The 21656-nt window shown below is 42.9% G+C and overlaps 10 non-coding genes across 10 annotated transcripts; 7 read left to right on the top strand and 3 right to left on the bottom strand.

Annotated features, from left to right (window-relative positions):
- Window positions 1-295: 295 nt before the first annotated feature.
- TRNAS-GCU (transfer RNA serine (anticodon GCU)) lies at window positions 296-377 on the top strand. The gene has a single exon. It is a non-coding gene; the product is annotated as a tRNA-Ser (tRNA).
- A 1223-nt stretch (window positions 378-1600) lies between these two features.
- Window positions 1601-1682, top strand: TRNAS-GCU (transfer RNA serine (anticodon GCU)). Its single transcript has one exon. It is a non-coding gene; the product is annotated as a tRNA-Ser (tRNA).
- A 571-nt stretch (window positions 1683-2253) lies between these two features.
- TRNAT-AGU (transfer RNA threonine (anticodon AGU)) lies at window positions 2254-2327 on the bottom strand. Its single transcript has one exon. It is a non-coding gene; the product is annotated as a tRNA-Thr (tRNA).
- A 583-nt stretch (window positions 2328-2910) lies between these two features.
- Window positions 2911-2992, top strand: TRNAS-GCU (transfer RNA serine (anticodon GCU)). The gene has a single exon. It is a non-coding gene; the product is annotated as a tRNA-Ser (tRNA).
- Window positions 2993-5530: 2538 nt separating this feature from the next.
- Window positions 5531-5615, top strand: TRNAS-GCU (transfer RNA serine (anticodon GCU)). The gene has a single exon. It is a non-coding gene; the product is annotated as a tRNA-Ser (tRNA).
- Window positions 5616-6183: 568 nt separating this feature from the next.
- On the bottom strand, window positions 6184-6257 carry TRNAT-AGU (transfer RNA threonine (anticodon AGU)). The gene has a single exon. It is a non-coding gene; the product is annotated as a tRNA-Thr (tRNA).
- Window positions 6258-6840: 583 nt separating this feature from the next.
- Window positions 6841-6922, top strand: TRNAS-GCU (transfer RNA serine (anticodon GCU)). Its single transcript has one exon. It is a non-coding gene; the product is annotated as a tRNA-Ser (tRNA).
- A 571-nt stretch (window positions 6923-7493) lies between these two features.
- TRNAT-AGU (transfer RNA threonine (anticodon AGU)) lies at window positions 7494-7567 on the bottom strand. The gene has a single exon. It is a non-coding gene; the product is annotated as a tRNA-Thr (tRNA).
- Window positions 7568-20032: 12465 nt separating this feature from the next.
- Window positions 20033-20114, top strand: TRNAS-GCU (transfer RNA serine (anticodon GCU)). The gene has a single exon. It is a non-coding gene; the product is annotated as a tRNA-Ser (tRNA).
- Window positions 20115-21342: 1228 nt separating this feature from the next.
- On the top strand, window positions 21343-21424 carry TRNAS-GCU (transfer RNA serine (anticodon GCU)). Its single transcript has one exon. It is a non-coding gene; the product is annotated as a tRNA-Ser (tRNA).
- The last annotated feature ends 232 nt before the right edge of the window (window positions 21425-21656 follow it).

Below are 21656 nucleotides of genomic sequence, written 5' to 3'. Positions count from 1 at the left end.
GGAAATTGGGACTTGTTTTGCTTCCCAGTCATGAGACAGAATAGACAGATTGAAAGAATGCCACTGCAGTGCCAAAAGTAGAAACAATTAGGAATGATTGATAAGTTGCTATTAAAACCCTTTGCACTGGTTCATTTCTGATAAGGTTTGTCCTAATCTAACTTTAGACAATAAATACTCTAGGAGATGAGATGAGGCCACACTGCCAAAGCCTTTATACAATCTTCAGTAAAAACACCCTGACAGCTTAAAATCCTCATGAGATCTTACCTCCTAATTTAAACTTGGTCATGTAGACGAGGTGGCCGAGTGGTTAAGGCGATGGACTGCTAATCCATTGTGCTCTGCATGCATGGGTTCGAATCCCATCCTCGTCGTCATAATCTGCTTCTTTCCGTTTGACAAGATTGGCTTTCATTTTTAGGCAAAATGGTGTATACTTCAAGCATGAAAGTTGATTCTTTTCTCTTTCAAGAAAGCTGCTATAGTCCTATCGTCTGGTTTCTACATGTTCATGCAGGCAAGTTGGCTGTGTAGTTAAGATGATACATTAACAATGCAGTTAAGAGATTGAGCTATGCATGCATGGCTTTGAATTCAATCTGTCCTATTTCTTTTCTGATTCTTTTAAGTTTCCAGCTCAAGGTTTTATTTTCTGCCCAAGCAATGAATTCTTCAAACATGTAAGTTTAAATCTTCTACCATTCAAGAAGGCTGCTATCAAACTTTGCTTAGAGAGTCAGATACGTAAGGAGGAGGCATTTCAAAATAGTAAATTAAAATCCACTGGTTTTACTTTTTTCATGCTTGATTCCATCTTTCTTCCTCTTTAGCACTTATAGCAGATTCTTACTCCCACTATTGCACTATCACAGAGACTTAGCAAAGGCCAATTTGATGTTGTCCCGCTATGAGGATAGAAAGCTTCATACTGAGAAGATGAAAAGAAGGCACTGCTGAAAATTGAACTCAGGATCTACTGTTTACTAGACAGGCGCTTTAACCAACTAAGACACAGCACCACAAGCTGGTGAGGACGGGAAAGCCAGGGAAGATTTAGTCACTAATCGATAATTTCAAGTGGTTAATTGAGCAAAACAACATTGAGCTTCAGTTCCATTCCACGCACAGCAGAAGCATTGAATAAGATGTCGCTCTCAGTCATGGCAATTAAGAAACCGAGTAATTTTTGAAGAGCATTCTCGAAAAGGACCATGACAAATTTGCAGAATGCGACAGAAGCTGTATCAAGGACAAGGGCTTGGGATTTGAAGTTCCATAATTAAATGATCCATCTTTTATCACAGCTGGAAATTGGGACTTGTTTTGCTTCCCAGTCATGAGACAGAATAGACAGATTGAAAGAATGCCACTGCAGTGCCAAAAGTAGAAACAATTAGGAATGATTGATAAGTTGCTATTAAAACCCTTTGCACTGGTTCATTTCTGATAAGGTTTGTCCTAATCTAACTTTAGACAATAGATACTCTAGGAGATGAGGCCACACTGCCAAAAGCCTTTATACAATCTTCAGTAAAAACACCCTGACAGCTTAAAATCCTCATGAGATCTTACCTCCTAATTTAAACTTGGTCATGTAGACGAGGTGGCCGAGTGGTTAAGGCGATGGACTGCTAATCCATTGTGCTCTGCATGCATGGGTTCGAATCCCATCCTCGTCGTCATAATCTGCTTCTTTCTGTTTGACAAGATTGGCTTTCATTTTTAGGCAAAATGGTGTATACTTCAAGCATGAAAGTTGAGTCTTTTCTCTTTCAAGAAAGCTGCTATAGTCCTATCGTCTGGTTTCTACATGTTCATGCAGGCAAGTTGGCTGTGTAGTTAAGATGATACATTAACAATGCAGTTAAGAGATTGAGCTATGCATGCATGGCTTTGAATTCAATCTGTCCTATTTCTTTTCTGATTCTTTTAAGTTTCCAGCTCAAGGTTTTATTTTCTGCCCAAGCAATGAATTCTTCAAACATGAAAGTTTAAATCTTCTACCATTCAAGAAGGCTGCTATCAAACTTTGCTTAGAGAGTCAGATACGTAAGGAGGAGGCATTTCAAAATAGTAAAATAAAATCCACTGGTTTTACTTTTTTCATGCTTGATTCCATCTTTCTTCCTCTTTAGCACTTATAGCAGATTCTTACTCCCACTATTGCACTATCACAGAGACTTAGCAAAGGCCAATTTGATGTTGTCCCACTATGAGGATAGAAAGCTTCATACTGAGAAGATGAAAAGAAGGCACTGCTGAAATTTGAACTCAGGATCTCCTGTTTACTAGACAGGCGCTTTAACCAACTAAGACACAGCACCACAAGCAGGTGAGCACGGGAAAGCCAGGGAAGATTTAGTCACTAATCGATAATTTCAAGTGGCTAATTGAGCAAAACAACATTGAGCTTCAGTTCCATTCCACGCACAGCAGAAGCATTGAATAAGATGTCGCTCTCAGTCATGGCAATTAAGAAACCGAGTAAGTTTTGAAGAGCATTCTCGAAAAGGACCATGACAAATTTGCAGAATGCGACAGAAGCTGTATCAAGGACAAGGGCTTGGGATTTGAAGTTCCATAATTAAATGATTCATCTTTTATCACAGCTGGAAATTGGGACTTGTTTTGCTTCCCAGTCATGAGACAGAATAGACAGATTGAAAGAATGCCACTGCAGTGACAAAAGTAGAAACAATTAGGAATGATTGATAAGTTGCTATTAAAACCCTTTGCACTGGTTCATTTCTGATAAGGTTTGTCCTAATGTAAAATTAGACAATAGATACTCTAGGAGATGAGATGAGGCCACACTGCCAAAAGCCTTTATACAATCTTCAGTAAAAACACCCTGACAGCTTAAAATCCTCATGAGATCTTACCTCCTAATTTAAACTTGGTCTTGTAGACGAGGTGGCCGAGTGGTTAAGGCGATGGACTGCTTATCCATTCTGCTCTGCATGCATGGGTTCAAATCCCATCCTCGTCGTCATAATCTGCTTCTTTCTGTTTGTCAAGATTGGCTTTCATTTTTAGGCAAAATGGTGTATACTTCAAGCATGAAAGTTGATTCTTTTCTCTTTCAAGAAAGCTGCTATAGTTCTATCGTCTGGTTTCTACATGTTCATGCAGGCAAGTTGGCTGTGTAGTTAAGATGATACATTAACAATGCAGTTAAGAGATTAAGCTATGCATGAATGGCTTTGAATTCAATCTGTCCTATTTCTTTTCTGATTCTTTTAAGTTTCCAGCTCAAGGTTTTATTTTCTGCCCAAGCAATGAATTCTTCAAACATGAAAGTTTAAATCTTCTACCATTCAAGAAGGCTGCTATCAAACTTTGCTTAGAGAGTCAGATACGTAAGGAGGAGGCATTTCAAAATAGTAAAATAAAATCCACTGGTTTTACTTTTTTCATGCTTGATTCCATCTTTCTTCCTCTTTAGCACTTATAGCAGATTCTTACTCCCACTATTGCACTATCACAGAGACTTAGCAAAGGCCAATTTGATGTTGTCCCGCTATGAGGATAGAAAGCTTCATACTGAGAAGATGAAAAGAAGGCACTGCTGAAATTTGAACTCAGGATCTCCTGTTTACTAGACAGGCGCTTTAACCAACTAAAACACAGCACCACAAGCTGGTGAGGACGGGAAAGCCAGGGAAGATTTAGTCACTAATCGATAATTTCAAGTGGTTAATTGAGCAAAACAACATTGAGCTTCAGTTCCATTCCACGCACAGCAGAAGCATTGAATAAGATGTCGCTCTCAGTCATGGCAATTAAGAAACCGAGTAATTTTTGAAGAGCATTCTCGAAAAGGACCATGACAAATTTGCAGAATGCGACAGAAGCTGTATCAAGGACAAGGGCTTGGGATTTGAAGTTCCATAATTAAATGATCCATCTTTTATCACAGCTGGAAATTGGGACTTGTTTTGCTTCCCAGTCATGAGACAGAATAGACAGATTGAAAGAATGCCACTACAGTGCCAAAAGTAGAAACAATTAGGAATGATTGATAAGTTGCTATTAAAACCCTTTGCACTGGTTCATTTCTGATAAGGTTTGTGCTAATCTAACTTTAGACAATAGATACTCTAGGAGATGAGATGAGGCCACACTGCCAAAAGCCTTTATACAATCTTCAGTAAAAACACCCTGACAGCTTAAAATCCTCATGAGATCTTACCTCCTAATTTAAACTTGGTCATGTAGTTGAGTTGGTTGAGTGGTTAAGGCGATGGACTGCTAATCCATTGTGCTCTGCATGCATGGGTTTGAATCCCATCCTCGTCGTCATAATTTGCTTCTTTCCGTTTGACAAGATTGGCTTTCATTGTTAGGCAAAATGGTGTATACTTCAAGCATGAAAGTTGATTCTTTTCTCTTTCAAGAAAGCTGCTATAGTCCTATCGTCTGGTTTCTACATGTTCATGCAGGCAAGTTGGCTGTGTAGTTAAGATGATACATTAACAATGCAGTTAAGAGATTGAGCTATGCATGCATGGCTTTGAATTCAATCTGTCCTATTTCTTTTCTGATTCTTTTAAGTTTCCAGCTCAAGGTTTTATTTTCTGCCCAAGCAATGAATTCTTCAAACATGAAAGTTTAAATCTTCTACCATTCAAGAAGGCTGCTATCAAACTTTGCTTAGAGAGTCAGATACGTAAGGAGGAGGCATTTCAAAATAGTAAAATAAAATCCACTGGATTTACTTTTTTCATGCTTGATTCCATCTTTCTTCCTCTTTAGCACTTATAGCAGATTCTTACTCCCACTATTGCACTATCACAGAGACTTAGCAAAGGCCAATTTGATGTTGTCCCACTATGAGGATAGAAAGCTTCATACTGAGAAGATGAAAAGAAGGCACTGCTGAAATTTGAACTCAGGATCTCCTGTTTACTAGACAGGCGCTTTAACCAACTAAGACACAGCATCACAATCTGGTGAGCACGGGAAAGCCAGGGAAGATTTAGTCACTAATCGATAATTTCAAGTGGTTAATTGAGCAAAACAACATTGAGCTTCAGTTCCATTCCACGCACAGCAGAAGCATTGAATAAGATGTCGCTCTCAGTCATGGCAATTAAGAAACCGAGTAATTTTTGAAGAGCATTCTCGAAAAGGACCATGACAAATTTGCAGAATGCGACAGTAGCTGTATCAAGGACAAGGGCTTGGGATTTGAAATTCCATAATTATATGATCCATCTTTTATCACAGCTGGAAATTGGGACTTGTTTTGCTTCCCAGTCATGAGACAGAATAGACAGATTGAAAGAATGCCACTGCAGTGCCAAAAGTAGAAACAATTAGGAATGATTGATAAGTTGCTATTAAAACCCTTTGCACTGGTTCATTTCTGATAAGGTTTGTCCTAATCTAACTTTAGACAATAGATACTCTAGGAGATGAGATGAGGCCACACTGCCAAAAGCATTTATACAATCTTCAGTAAAAACACCCTGACAGCTTAAAATCCTCATGAGATCTTACCTCCTAATTTAAACTTGGTCATGTAGACGAGGTGGCCGAGTGGTTAAGGCAATGGACTGCTATTCCATTGTGCTCTGCATGCATGGGTTCAAATCCCATCCTTTTCGTCATAATCTGCTTCTTTCCCTTTGACAAGATTGGCTTTCATTTTTAGGCAAAATGGTGTATACTTCAAGCATGAAAGTTGATTCTTTTCTCTTTCAAGAAAGCTGCTATAGTCCTATCGTCTGGTTTCTACATGTTCATGCAGGCAAGTTGGCTGTGTAGTTAAGATGATACATTAACAATGCAGTTAAGAGATTGAGTTATGCATGCATGGCTTTGAATTCAATCTGTCCTATTTCTTTTCTGATTCTTTTAAGTTTCCAGCTCAAGGTTTTATTTTCTGCCCAAGCAATGAATTCTTCAAACATGAAAGTTTAAATCTTCTACCATTCAAGAAGGCTCCTATCAAACTTTGCTTAGAGAGTCAGATACGTAAGGAGGAGGCATTTCAAAATAGTAAAATAAAATCCACTGGTTATACTTTTTTCATGCTTGATTCCATCTTTCTTCCTCTTCAGCACTTATAGCAGATTCTTACTCCCACTATTGCACTATCACAGAGACTTAGCAAAGGCCAATTTGATGTTGTCCCACTATGAGGATAGAAAACTTCATACTGAGAAGATGAAAAGAAGGCACTGCTGAAATTTGAACTCAGGATCTCCTGTTTACTAGACAGGCGCTTTAACCAACTAAGACACAGCACCACAAGCTGATGAGCACGGGAAAGCCAGGGAAGATTTAGTCACTAATCGATAATTTCAAGTGGTTAATTGAGCAAAACAACATTGAGCTTCAGTTCCATTCCACGCACAGCAGAAGCATTGAATAAGATGTCGCTCTCAGTCATGGCAATTAAGAAACCGAGTAATTTTTGAAGAGCATTCTCGAAAAGGACCATGACAAATTTGCAGAATGCGACAGAAGCTGTATCAAGGACAAGGGCTTGGGATTTGAAGTTCCATAATTAAATGATCCATCTTTTATCACAGCTGGAAATTGGTACTTGTTTTGCTTCCCAGTCATGAGACAGAATAGACAGATTGAAAGAATGCCACTGCAGTGCCAAAAGTAGAAACAATTAGGAATGATTGATAAGTTACTATTAAAACCCTTTGCACTGGTTCATTTCTGATAAGGTTTGTCCTAATCTAACTTTAGACAATAGATACTCTAGGAGATGAGATGAGGCCACACTGCCAAAAGCCTTTATACAATCTTCAGTAAAAACACCCTGACAGCTTAAAATCCTCATGAGATCTTACCTCCTAATTTAAACTTGGTCATGTAGTTGAGGTGGCCCAGTGGTTAAGGCGATGGACTGCTAATCCATTGTGCTCTGCATGCATGGGTTCGAATCCCATCCTTGTCGTCATAATCTGCTTCTTTCCGTTTGACAAGATTGGCTTTCATTTTTAGGCAAAATGGTGTATACTTCAAGCATGAAAGTTGATTCTTTTCTCTTTCAAGAAAGCTGCTATAGTCCTATCGTCTGGTTTCTACATGTTCATGCAGGCAAGTTGGCTGTGTAGTTAAGATGATACATTAACAATGCAGTTAAGAGATTGAGCTATGCATGCATGGCTTTGAATTCAATCTGTCCTATTTCTTTTCTGATTCTTTTAAGTTTCCAGCTCAAGGTTTTATTTTCTGCCCAAGCAATGAATTCTTCAAACATGAAAGTTTAAATCTTCTACCATTCAAGAAGGCTGCTATCAAACTTTGCTTAGAGAGTCAGATACGTAAGGAGGAGGCATTTCAAAATAGTGAAATAAAATCCACTGGTTTTACTTTTTTCATGCTTGATTCCATCTTTCTTCCTCTTTAGCACTTATAGCAGATTCTTACTCCCACTATTGCACTATCACAGAGACTTAGCAAAGGCCAATTTGATGTTGTCCCAATATGAGGATAGAAAGCTTCATATTGAGAAGATGAAAAAAAAGCACTGCAGAGATTCTAACTCAGGATCTCCTGTTTACTAGACAGGCGCTTTAACCAACTAAGCCACAGCACCACAAGCTGATGAGGACGGGAAAGCCAGGGAAGATTTAGTTCCTAATCGATAATTTCAAGTGGTTAATTGAGCAAAACAACATTGAGCTTCAGTTCCATTCCACGCACAGCAGAAGCATTGAATAAGATGTCGCTCTCAGTCATGGCAATTAAGAAACCGAGTATTTTTTGAAGAGCATTCTCGAAAAGGACCATGACAAATTTGCAGAATGCGACAGAAGCTGTATCGAGAACAAGGGCTTGGGATTTGAAGTTCCATAATTAAATGATCCATCTTTTATCACAGCTGGAAATTGGGACTTGTTTTGCTTCCCAGTCATGAGACAGAATAGACAGATTGAAAGAATGCCACTGCAGTGCCAAAAGTAGAAACAATTAGGAATGATTGATAAGTTGCTATTAAAACCCTTTGCACTGGTTCATTTCTGATAAGGTTTGTCCTAATTAGTGTTGAGCCACCCCCGTAGTGTTCGAGTTCGGTTCGGTTCGTCGAACACCTGTGTGTTCGCCGAACTGTTCGTCGAACACCTTCGAACACCGTTAAAACCAATGGCAGGCAAACAAAAACACATAGAAACACATAGAAAACACCTTCAAAGGTGTCCAAAAGCTGACAAACTGCTCAGAAGACATAACTAACACATGGAAAAGTGACAAGTACATATAGTCATGCGAAAATAAAAGAGGTGGAGGAGTAAAAGGAGGGGGAGACACAGATATAGGCATGTCATGCCCTTCTAAAATCCAAAAAGTGAGAAGCCGACACGGCCAGTCCGCTCCTGCCCGTGCCACCTCCGTGTCGCCGGGTTTGTGCCAGAGCCGCGGTGAACCCTGATGGCCAGCCCCCCTCTCCCAATACTGGTGCCTGTCCGCTGGTGGGTTGAGCGAGCCCCCCTGTGGTGGAGGCAGCTCTAAGCTTTTTAATTTAAATTGTCTCTCTAATTTGAATGAATACACTTTAAATCCATTTACAAGGATCTATTGGAGGGCAAGTCTCATGCCAGCAGCCACGTAATTCCAGCTCCAGTAGCGTCCACTAAAGCTGCTGCAGTTAAAAAGCTTTTATAAGGATCGAGCTCGGCTGTCCACCGCAAGGCATCCTACTGCCAGTCCCAGCCCCTATGCCTTGGGGTGCCTCCTGATGCTCTTCACTAAGTATCCCATGGTCCCGAAGCATTTCCTTTGAAAAAATTAAGTGTCTAAACTACAGGTGGTGTAGCTTGCTTAACAGCCGGGATAATTTGCTGACTAGCAGACACTGCTACTAGGCACAAAGTATTTCCTGGGCTAGATGCAGTTAAAAATTTGTAATTAGATACTCTCGTTGGATGCTGAGAAAGCATTCCATAGAGTCTCCTGGCACGCCATATATGATTCTCTTAAAAAGCTTGGGGTAGGGGTCTAGGGGACCCTTTTATAGCCAAAATCACGGCCCTGTATCACAATACGTCACCTAGGCTAAAGATAAATGGAACTGTAGCACCCTGAGGGCTCGGTTGCTACAGACGTATTGCACCTCACCCAGAGGTGTGATATCTCACTCTCAAGGAAGGATGGAGTGTGGATCAGGACCCGACACCTGCATGCATTACACCACATTGCCGTGGGGCAGGGCGACCAATATGCCCCTGAGATGGGCACGACAGTCCCTGTCCCTGGCTGGAGTGGGGGGAGGGAACACTGAGGAAGGGGAACCCTGTAGTGCAGGAGCAGGGAGGAAGCAGTTCCTGGGTGCATTGAGAAGGGAGTATAAAAGGTGGGCACCATCTTAGTTCAGTGCAGAGAAGTCTGAGCAGAAGTGGCAGGGAGCAGGGGCTCTGCATGAGCTCTGCTCCGGAGGCGGGCCTAGTAACAGAGGCCCAGGCCTGCAAGAGGGAGAAGGAAGGAAGAGGAGCGGAGAAGGCTCCAGGAACGAGGAATGAAGGGATCCCAGGGGTGCGGACGGGCGAGTCGCCACCGCACGCCCGAATCCACCTGCGTGGAGGGGTCAGGCCAAAGGGGGAGACCGGTCCCCGAACTAGTGGAGGCAGGAAACGACCCTCAGCTAGAAACCGGAGGCTCTGACATTTTATGTGGCGCAGCCCCTCGCTACACCCGCTAGGAAGGCACCACATAGGGTCAGGGAAACTGGCGCCAAGTTTACCAAGAGGAGGCCCGAGGCAGCCGGACAGAAGTGTTGTTAAGAAAGGCCAGACAAAGGACACACAAAGGGGGTCCTGTGAAGTGCTCCAAAGTTATCTGGGAGTTGTCTGAGCCCCTCACCTGGTGAGCACAGTACAACGTGGGCAGCCGTTACCTGCAGACGTGGTCTGGATAATAAGAACTGTGAGTAAAGGCCCTGAACTGCATCACTGACTCCGTGTCGTTACTGCTGCTGCCCTGCACCATCACCCCCATCCTCCGCATACACTGCCCTGAGGCTATACTCCTCCCATGGGGAGTCATGCTACGCTCTGCTGCACCCACAACACCAGCCTCAGCGGTCTGCCCTGTAGCGGCGGTTCACTCTGACCGCAATCCACGGGTGGCGTAGTCGTACATTTAAACATCAAAACCACATAAATAGTTCCACCACTGGTTTGACCGCCCTGAGCCACGGAACCGGGTCGCCGCCACGAAGACTACAACCACCAGCATCCACCAAAAAAGGTCCGGCTCCGGGTGTCCCAAGGCCCAGGGGGTGCGTCAGAACATTTTCATCACCTTTCACAATCACCAATGGGACAAGGCAGGGATGTCCTCTGTCCCCTCTCTTATACATCCTAGTGACGGAGCACCTGCTCTCATCAATACGCCATAACCCCAATATTAGGTGGATTGAGGTGGGAGGCACCGAGTACAAGTGCTCTCTATTTGCTGATGATGTCCTAGTATATATCACTCAATCACATATATCCATCCATGCTGTTATGGCTGAAATAGATCACTTTGTTACATGGTCAAATTGTAAAATCAATGCAGCGAAGTCTGAGGCCCTCGATGTCTCCCTCCCCAAATCCATATAGGATTCCATCCAGTCCAACTTTCCCTTTGCCTGGCCCTCACAGGGTATCAAATACTTAGGAATTCCTATTCATAGAGACCTCTCCCATCTATGTTATCTTAATTTTGGGCCCTTTATTGAACAACTCCATACAGAAAACGGTTGGCAAGTTAGAACTGTAAGATTCACTACGTGAACCGCTGGTGTTTTGTGGAAAAGCACATGTACACTGCGTTCCAAATTATTATGCAAAAAGTGTTTAGGAGTGATAAGGGAAGAATTTGTTTGTTTGTCAGTTAAACTCATTGATGGTGATGTGTGTCAGGGCTCTTTATATCACTGTAAGCAATTGCAGACACCTGTGCTAATTAGTTTGGCAGGTGTGTCCAATGAAAGGCAAGACTACTTAAGAAGGCTCTCTCACATAATTAAGCAGCCTACATTTTCTGCCAAAATGGGAAAGAAAAAGGATGTGTCGGCTGCTGAGAAGCAACAAATTGTGGAGTGTTTAGGTCAAGGCATGACTACAATCAACATTGTGCGATGATCAGGATGAAGTGTCTTGGCAATCAAGAAGTATGTAGCTGATTCACAGTACACACGTGTGCGTGCTGATAAGGGCAAATTGAGGACTCTTTCCTACAGGCAATTACGTCAGGTTGAAAGAGCAGCGGCAAAAAAGCCTTGTCATAGCAGCAGACAAGTTTTTGAAGCTGCTTGTGCCTCCAACGTCCCCCGAACAACAAGATGCAGGGTCCTTCAGAGGTTTGCAGCTGTGCATACGCCATCCTGTCGACCTCCTCTATCCACTTCACACAAGCAGAAACGGCTCCAGTGGGCCAAACATTACATGAAGACTGATTTCAAAACAGTTTTGTTCACGGATGAGTGCCGTGCAGCGCTCGATGGTCCAGATGGATGGAGTGGAGGATGGCTGGTTGATGGACACCCCACGCAAACACGGCTACAGCGCCAACAAGGAGGAGGTGGAGTAATGTTTTGGGCTGGAATCATGGGGAGAGAGATTGTCGGCCCCTTTAGGATCCCTGAAGGTGCTAAAGATGAACTCCATAATGTATGTGGATTTTCTCAAACAGCACTTCCTGCCATGGTTCAAGAAGAAGAACCGTGTATTTCACAGCAAGATCATTTTTCTGCATGATAATGCACCATCTCATGCTGCACATAAAACATCTGCATCTCTGGCTGATATGGGCATAAAAGGGGACAAACTTATGGTGTGACCCCCATGCTCCCCTGACCTGTACCCCATTCAGAACCTTTGGAGCATCATTAAAAGGAGTGTCTATGATGGCGGGAGGCAGTTCACATCTAAGCAACAGCTCTGGGAGGGTATTCTGTCCTCATGCAAATCAATTGAAGCAGAAACCATCCAAAACCTGACAAATTCAATGGACGAGAGAGTTCAGAAGCTCCTTTCGAACAAGGGGTCCTATGTGAAAATGTAACATCACCTAGAATAAAGTTTTGAGTTGAAAACTGTTTGATTTCAGTTTCTAACAACCTGCTAATGCTTATAATTTCAAAAATGACCATTTTTTTGGTCTTTATTAAAATGAAAAGGTTGATCGAAAAGTTTGGGGGATCTAAGAGTGTGGCAACCCAGTAGTCATGATTACTTCGAATTCTGACAATATGAGGGTCATGCTGCAGGTAGTGCAGCAAGAAGGCACTTATGTGTCTTGCGCATCTCGGAGCCCCAAAATTATTTTCCGGGCTAGATGCAGCTAAAAATTATTTTTAATTTTAAATCTGGTGAAGCTTTAGTATAGATGGCCTAATAGGATCAGTGCTGCACACTGCTACAAAGCCCAAATTATTTTCCAGTCAAGATACAGATAAACATGATTAGTAATTTGAAAGCTTACAACGGTTGGTAGGGTGATTTTAACCAATCATCAAGCTTTTACTCTCCCCAGGATGACACAGGGGTAGAAAAGTCGTTTCGGATCCATGATTTGTTCATCTTTATGAACGTGAGTCTGTCTACATTATCAGTGGAGAGCCGCGTGCGCTTATCTGTCAGCACACCACCAGCAGCGCTGAACACACGTTCAGACAGAACGCTGGCTGCGGGGCATGACAAGATCTCCAAGGCGTAAGTGGTTAGCTCCGGCCATTTATCCAGATTGGAAGCCCAAAAAGAGCAAGGGTCCAGTGACACAGTCGTGGCTTCAATGTTTACTTGGAGATACTCCTGTACCATCGTCTCTAGGCGTTGACTATGTGTCAGACTTCTTGTCTCCTGTGGCCTTGCAAAGGATGGGCTAAAAAAGTGGTGAAATGATTCCGCAAAATTGATGTTACCAGCAGATACTGTGGTTCTGAACACTTGACGGTCCCACGGTTGGCAAGTTGGAACTGTGAGATTCACTACATGCACCACTGGTATTTTGTGGAAAAGCACATGTAAGATTCTGCAACAGTCTCTGCTGATACTCCTGCATGCGTGCATCCCTTTCTATGGCAGGAATAATTTCTGCAAATTTACTTTTGTACCGGGGATCTAACAGTGTGGCAACCCAGTAGTCAGGATTATTTCTAATTCTCACAATTCGAGGGTCATGTTGCAGGTAGTGCAGCAAGAAGGCACTCATGTGTGTTGCGCATCCAGGAGCACCAAGTCCCTGTTGTGTTGGTGGCGAGGTAACAATCATGCTTCCTTCCTCTGTCCTCTCCCCCCAACCTCGCACAACAGAAATGTGATCAAGGTCTCCCTCATCTGATGAGTCTTCCATCAGTTCGTCCTCCATTTCTTCCTGGGCTCCTGCACCTTCCTCACTAGTTTGGCTGCTACCATGCGCCCTGGTAAAACCATCTCCCCCACCCTCACATGCCTGCCGCCTTGGTGCTGCCGACCGTCTGGACCTTGCAGATGTTAGCCCTTCCGCATACAACTCCTCCTCCTCTACTTCCTCCACCTCCTCTTGTGCCACCACCTGACTCCGAATTCTGTTTAACATGTGCTCCAGCATGTAAATCACCGGAATAGTCATGCTGATAATGGCATCGTCAGCACTAAACATCTTCGTCGCCATTTCAAAACTGTGCAGAAGGGTGCATAGGTCCCTGATCTGAGACCACTCCTCCAGCGTGATTTGCCCCACCTCTGAATCTCGTTGGCCCAGGCTATACGTCAGAACGTATTACACTAGGGCTTGTCGGTGCTGCCACAGTCGCTGCAACATGTGCAGAGTTGAATTCCGCCGGGTAGGCACATCGCATTTTAGCCGGTGAAGTGGCAGGCCCAACGACTTCTGTAGAGATGTAAGTCGCTGAGCTGCGGGATGCGAATGGCGGAAGTGAGCACACAGCGACCGTGCCCTCTGCAGAAGGCCATCTAGTCTGGGATAGTGGGCTAAAAATTGCTGGACAACCAGGTTCAACACGTGAGCCATACAAGGCACGTGTGTGACATTGCCCCGGCGAAGGGCCGCACCCAGGTTTGCAGGATTGTTGCACACGGCCTTCCCTGGTTTCAGGTCCAGTGGAGACAACCATTCATGAAATTGGTTCTCCAGAGCTGACCACAACTCCTCAGCTGTGTGACTCACATTTCCCAGACATTTCAATGTAAAAACCGCCTGATGACGTTGAGCCCTACTGCCAGCATAGTAAGGAGGTGTGCAGGATCCCTTCTGCGCAGTTAGAAAGCTTGTGGCATGACCAGACAGGCTTTGGGTGCAGGTGGAAGACCGAGAGGAGGTTGAGGAGGCAGAAGCAGTGGAGGAACTTTGACATAAAGAGGATTGACGCACAACTCGTGGGGATGGCAAGACTTGGACAGCAGCCCCTTGTCCTGCTGTCACCATAGTTACCCAGTGCCCAGTCAGCGACATGTAACGCCCCTGTCCAAGCCTACTCGTCCAAGTGTCTGTGGTGAAATGCACCCTGTCACACACAGAGTTTCTCAAAGAAGCGGTGATGTTGTGTGCGACATGCTGGTGGAGCGCAGGCACACCTTTCTTTGAGAAGTAGTGCCGACTGGGCATCTGGTACTGGGGCACTGCGACGGACATAAGGTCTCGAAAATCCTCTGTGTCCACCAGGCGGAAAGGCAGCATTTCTGTAGCCAAGAGCTTGCAGATGGTGAAATTCAACCTCTTAGCTTTCTCATGGCTAGGAGGAAATGGTCTTTTACTTGTCCACATCTGAGGGACCGAGGGCTGGCTATTGTGCTTAGACGGGGTTGATAAGGGGGCCCCCGGCAAACTGCCGGTCTGTGAGGAAGATGCAGGTAGACATGTTAGGTTGCCTTGATCCAAAGGTGGTGCTATCGATGTCGGACAGCGCTCAACACCATCTGGTGTTCCCACCTCCAAAGAAAATGATGACCTGCCAATCACGCTGGCTGTTGCGGGTAAAGAGGTGGCAGGTCTGCGCCCCAAAACAGGTGTGACTGCTGTACCCCCAGTCACAGAGGATGAAGAGGCCGCGGATGCACAAGATATGGCAGACGGTGGTTGGCCCGGCCGGCTAGGCCGCATTGTAGCACACTGAGCTCCCCACTGCAACTTATGCTTCATGTCCATATGCCGGTTCATGCATGAAGTACTCAAACTATGTATTTTTTGGCCTCTACTTAGCTTTTGCTGACAAATGTTACAGATAACACGAGTTGGGTCATCTTTATCGATCTGAAAAAATGCCCAGGCTATGCAAGGCTTAGCACCCATGCGACCTGAAGAGCCACCACGACTTGTGGTGAGAGGCAGAGTTGTGTTTGAGGATGCAGTTGTTGACGTGCTTCCAGTACTACGTCTCTGTCCAGGAAGGCGCAACCTGACCTCGTCGTCACTAGCTTCTTCCTCCACCTCCTCTGCTGACCTCATCTCTTGGCTGACTGTGGGTTGACAGTAAGTGGGATCTCCAACCTCATCATCATCACCCTGTGCGTTATCACGCCCGTCGTCCTCAGAGCCAACCTGTTCCTGCCCTGACAAAAAACTAAAGTTGTCGCTCCAATCAGGTATTTGAGTCTTATCATCGTCTTCCTCATTGTCTCTACCAACAGGAGTTACAGTTTGGGAATGATTGTCTACATTATGGTCAGAATCTTCTGCGTCTGGTCCTGGATCCGACTCATAAAGATTCTGGGCATCAGTGCAGATCATTTCCTCGTCTGGATTCACAGAAGCGCTGGAGTCGACCTCTGATTCCCAGGCTATAGTATGAGTAAACAGCTCTGCAGACTCAACCATCTGTTCTACCTCATACTCAGACGGGCAGCTGGAGATTTGGGAGCTGTGAGGAAGCAAGTGCGATTGGGGTGACACCTTTGAGGACTGGAGTATTTGTGATGTTGAAGTTGATGTGGAGGAGAGCCCACTTAAAGGAGCACTTGATATCCGTTCAAGCACCTGCTGTTTTTGTGCCTCATCTGGAATTTGTAGCGATTGGCGTGGCCGTAAGAAAGGGATCTTATCACATTGTCCGCTAAAAGAAGTAGACATTTTAGTTTGGCTGGAAGATGGTCTTTCTTCTGCAGATGTTACTGTTGCTTTAACACCTACCCCACGGACACAACCTTTTTTCCCCTTCCCAACACGCCTATTCCCCTTTCCACCAGCAGCAGGCCTTTTTCCACTCATTTTGGTGGATAACTAATTCACAACTCTGGAGTTGTTTGCACAAAAAAACAATGGATGGTAACCGAGCAGAGCTGAGTGGCCAAACTGTGGTATTAGGCCAAAACTATTGGCTGGGTTAGATGCAGAAAAAAATTATATTCAATTTGCAACCTGATGGAGGTCAGTATAGATGGACTAATACAACAAGTCCCACACACAGCTAGAAGCCCAATATTTTTTCAGAGGTAGATGCAGAAAAAATATATTCAGTTTGCAACCTGATGGAGGTCAGTATAGATGGACTAATACAACAAGTCCCACACACAGCTAGAAGCCCAAATATTTTTTCAGAGGTACTGTAGATGCAGATAAAAATTATTTTTAATTTGCAAGCTGATGGAGGTCAGTATAGATGGACTAATAGAGAAAGTCCGACACACTGCTAGAAGGCCAAATATTTTTTCAGAGCTAGATACAAAAAAAAATTCTATTCAGTTTGCAACCTGATGGAGGTCAGTATAGATGGACTAACAGAGAAAGTCCCACACACTGCTAGAAGGCCAAATATTTTTTCAGAGCTAGATGCAGAAAAAAATTATATTCAGTTTGCAACCTGATGGAGGTCTGTATAGATGGATTAATAGAACAAGACCCACACACAGCTAGAAGCCCAATATTTTTTCAGATGTAGATGCAGAAAAAAATATATTCAGTTTGCAACCTGATGGAGGTCAGTATAGATGGACTAATACAACAAGTCCCACACACAGCTAGAAGCCCAATATTTTTTCAGAGGTAGATGCAGAAAAAAATATATTCAGTTTGCAACCTGATGGAGGTCAGTATAGATGGACTAATACAACAAGTCCCACACACAGCTAGAAGCCCAAATATTTTTTCAGAGGTACTGTAGATGCAGATAAAAATTATTTTTAATTTGCAACCTGATGGAGGTCAGTATAGATGGACTAATAGAGAAAGTCCGACACACTGCTAGAAGGCCAAATATTTTTTCAGAGCTAGATGCAGAAAAAAATTATATTCAGTTTGCAACCTGATGGAGGTCAGTATAGATGGACTAACAGAGAAAGTCCCACACACTGCTAGAAGGCCAAATATTTTTTCAGAGGTAGATGCAGAAAAAAATATATTCAGTTTGCAACCTGATGGAGGTCAGTATAGATGGACTAATACAACAAGTCCCACACACAGCTAGAAGCCCAATATTTTTTCAGAGGTAGATGCAGAAAAAAATATATTCAGTTTGCAACCTGATGGAGGTCAGTATAGATGGACTAATACAACAAGTCCCACACACAGCTAGAAGCCCAAATATTTTTTCAGAGGTACTGTAGATGCAGATAAAAATTATTTTTAATTTGCAACCTGATGGAGGTCAGTATAGATGGACTAATAGAGAAAGTCCGACACACTGCTAGAAGGCCAAATATTTTTTCAGAGCTAGATGCAGAAAAAAATTATATTCAGTTTGCAACCTGATGGAGGTCAGTATAGATGGACTAATAGAATGATGCTATGCCCAAAAGATTTTACTTCACTAGGTGCAGTAAAAAAATTGGTATTCTTTACACAGGTGGTATATCTTGCAACACAGATAGGCTACTCCACTGACTAACACACTCTGCAATAGGCCAAAAAGGATTAGCTTTGCTAGATTCAGCCAAATGCTGTGAAAAAAACTTGCACAGCACTGGCACAGACCTGCCTGGCAAAAACTGATAGGAACTGATGTAACCTAGTCCTGAAAAGGACTCCAATTACAATTAGTCTTTACTCCCACAATCTATCTATTTAAGAGCACAGACCTCCCTGATAAAAGTCGTAGGAAATGCTGTAACCTAGTCCTTAAAAGGACTGCAATCACAACTATTCCCTACTCCCAAGCTATCTGTAGATTTGTGCGAAAATTGGCTTGAAATTAACAAGGTATAGCGCACACAGCAACAGCGGTGCCGTCTAACACGCAGCTGCAGCAGTGAGAAAATGGTGGCGACGGGGAAAATGGCTTGGTCTTATAGGGCAAGGACATGTGACATACACTGCCAATGACGCATGCCCTTGCTTGTGTGAAAATAAGCACTTCGCTCTGTGCGTGCGCTGCTGATAGGCTGACAGATTGCACCTCCCCACTGCAAATGCGGGAAAGAGAAAAAAAAAATGGAGATCTTTATTGTTCCTGCAGAGATCCATCCCCTGCCCCTCCCCCCACCCCGCTGTACACTAAAACTGCGTATTAACATTAATTTTCATCATTACTGAGAAAAAATCCAGTTATGATTTTGGTGCACGAACAGTTATCGAACATAACCTCGAACAGCCGAATTTTTCTAAAATTGTTCGTGTTCGCCGAACGGCTCGAACACCGCCCAAAACAGCTCGAATTTGAGATTGGCGAACAGCTCACGTAGAACAACGCTCATCTCTAGTCCTAATCTAACTTTAAACAATAGATACTCTAGGAGATGAGATCAGGCCACACTGCCAAAAGCCTTTATACAATCTTCAGCAAAAACACCCTGACAGCTTAAAATCCTCATGAGATCTTACCTCCTAATTTAGACTTCGTCATGTAGACGAGGTGGCCGAGTGGTTAAGGCAATTGACTGCTAATCCATTGTGCTCTGCATGCATGGGTTCAAATCCTATCCTTGTTGGTCTAATCTGATTCTTTCCCTTTGACAAGATTGGCTTTCATTTTTAGGCAAAATGGTGTATACTTCAAGCATGAAGTTAATTCTTTTCTCTTTCAAGAAAGCTGCTATAGTCCTATCGTCTGGTTTCTACTTGTTCATGCAGGCAAGTTGGCTGTGTAGTTAAGATGATACATTAACAAAGCAGTTAAGAGATTGAGCTATGCATGCATGGCTTTGAACTCAATCTGTCCTATTTCTTTTCTGATTCTTTTAAGTTTCCAGCTCAAGGTTTTATTTTCTGCCCAAGCAATGAATTCTTCAAACATGAAAGTTTAAATCTTCTACCATTCAAGAAGGCTGCTATCAAACTTTGCTTAGAGAGTCAGATACGTAAGGAGGAGGCATTTCAAAATAGTAAAATAAAATCCACTGGTTTTACTTTTTTCATGCTTGATTCCATCTTTCTTCCTCTTTAGCACTTATAGCAGATTCTTACTCCCAATATTGCACTATCACAGAGACTTAGCAAAGGCCATTTTGATGTTATCCCACTATGAGTATAGAAAGCTTCAAACTAAGAAGATAAAAAGAAGGCACTGCTGAAATTTGAACTCAGGATCTCCTGTTTACTAGACAGGCGCTTTAACCAACTAAGCCACCGCCTCACAAGCTGGTGAGGATGGGAAAGCCAGGGAAGATTTAGTCACTAATCGATAATTTCAAGTGGTTAATTGAGCAAAACAACATTGAGCTTCAGTTCCATTCCACGCACAGCAGAGCATTGAATAAGATGTCGCTCTCAGTCATGGCAATTAAGAAACCGAGTATTTTTTGAAGAGAATTCTCGAAAAGGACCATGACAAATTTGCAGAATGCGACAGAAGCTGTATCGAGAACAAGGGCTTGGGATTTGAAGTTCCATAATTAAATGATCCATCTTTTATCACAGCTGGAAATTGGGACTTGTTTTGCTTCCCAGTCATAAGACAGATTGAAAGAATGCCACTGCAGTGCGAAAAGTAGAAACAATTAGGAATGATTGATAAGTTGCTATTAAAACCCTTTGCACTGGTTCATTTCTGATAAGGTTTGTCCTAATCTAACTTTAGACAATAGATACTCTAGGAGATGAGATGAGGCCACATTGCCAAAAGCCTTTATACAATCTTCAGTAAAAACACCCTGACAGCTTAAAATCCTCATGAGATCTTACCTCCTAATTTAAACTTGGTCATGTAGACGAGGTGGCCGAGTGGTTAAGGCGATGGACTGCTAATCCATTGTGCTCTGCATGCATGGGTTCGAATCCCATCCTCGTTGGTATAATCTGCTTTTTTCCCTTTGACAAGATTGGCTTTCATTTTTAGGCAAAATGGTGTATACTTCAAGCATGAAAGTTGATTCTTTTCTCTTTCAAGAAAGCTGCTATAGTCCTATCGTCTGGTTTCTACATGTTCATGCAGGCAAGTTGGCTGTGTAGTTAAGATGATACATTAACAATGCAGTTAAGAGATTGAGCTATGCATGCATGGCTTTGAATTCAATCTGTCCTATTTCTTTTCTGATTCTTTTAAGTTTCCAGCTCAAGGTTTTATTTTCTGCCCAAGCAATGAATTCTTCAAACATGAAAGTTTAAATCTTCTACCATTCAAGAAGGCTGTTATCAAACTTTGCTTAGAGAGTCAGATACGTAAGGAGGAGGCATTTCAAAATAGTAAAATAAAATCCACTGGTTTTACTTTTTTCATGCTTGATTCCATCTTTCTTCCTCTTTAGCACTTATAGCAGATTCTTACTCCCACTATTGCACTATCATAGAGACTTAACAAAGGCCAATTTGATGTTATCCCACTATGAGGATAGGAAGCTTCATACTGAGAAGATGAAAAGAAGACACTGCTGAAATTTGAACTCAGGATCTCCTTTTTACTAAACAGGCGCTTTAACCACCTAAACCACAGCACCACAAGCTGGTGAGGACAGGAAAGCTAGGGAAGATTTAGTCACTAATCGATCATTTCAAGTGGTTAATTGAGCAAAACAACATTGAGCTTCAGTTCCATTCCACGCACAGCAGAAGCATTGAATAAGATGTCGCTCTTAGTCATGGCAATTAAGAAACCGAGTATTTTTTGAAGAGCATTCTCGAATAGGACCATGACAAATTTGCAGAATGCGACAGAAGCTGTATCGAGAACAAGGGCTTGGGATTTGAAGTTCCATAATTAAATGATCCATCTTTTATCACAGCTGGAAATTGGGACTTGTTTTGCTTCCCAGTCATGAGACAGAAAAGACAGATTGAAAGAATGCCACTGCAGTGCCAAAAGTAGAAACAATTAGGAATGATTGATAAGTTGCTATTAAAACCCTTTGCACTGGTTCATTTCTGATAAGGTTTGTCCTAATCTAACTTTAGACAATAGATACTCTAGGAGATGAGATGAGGCCACACTGCCAAAAGCCTTTATACAATCTTCAGTAAAAACACCCTGACAGCTTAAAATCCTCATGAGATCTTACCTCCTAATTTAGACTTGGTCATGTAGACGAGGTGGCCGAGTGGTTAAGGCGATGGACGGCTAATCCATTGTGCTCTGCATGCATGGGTTCGAATCCCATCCTCGTTGGTATAATCTGCTTTTTTCCCTTTGACAAGATTGGCTTTCATTTTTTGGCAAAATGGTGTATACTTCAAGCATGAAAGTTGATTCTTTTCTCTTTCAAGAAACCTGCTATAGTCCTATCGTCTGGTTTCTACATGTTCATGCAGGCAAGTTGGCTGTGTAGTTAAGAAGATACATTAACAATGCAGTTAAGAGATTGAGCTATGCATGCATGGCTTTGAATTCAATCTGTCCT

The sequence above is a fragment of the Phyllobates terribilis genome, unplaced genomic scaffold, assembly GCF_046119375.1.
Source record: "Phyllobates terribilis strain yellow unplaced genomic scaffold, ASM4611937v1 Scaffold_9__5_contigs__length_417890890, whole genome shotgun sequence".
Lineage (NCBI taxonomy): Eukaryota > Metazoa > Chordata > Amphibia > Anura > Dendrobatidae > Phyllobates > Phyllobates terribilis.
The sequence above is the reverse complement of the archived record's forward strand: the minus strand, read 5'-3'. Positions and strand labels throughout refer to the sequence as shown.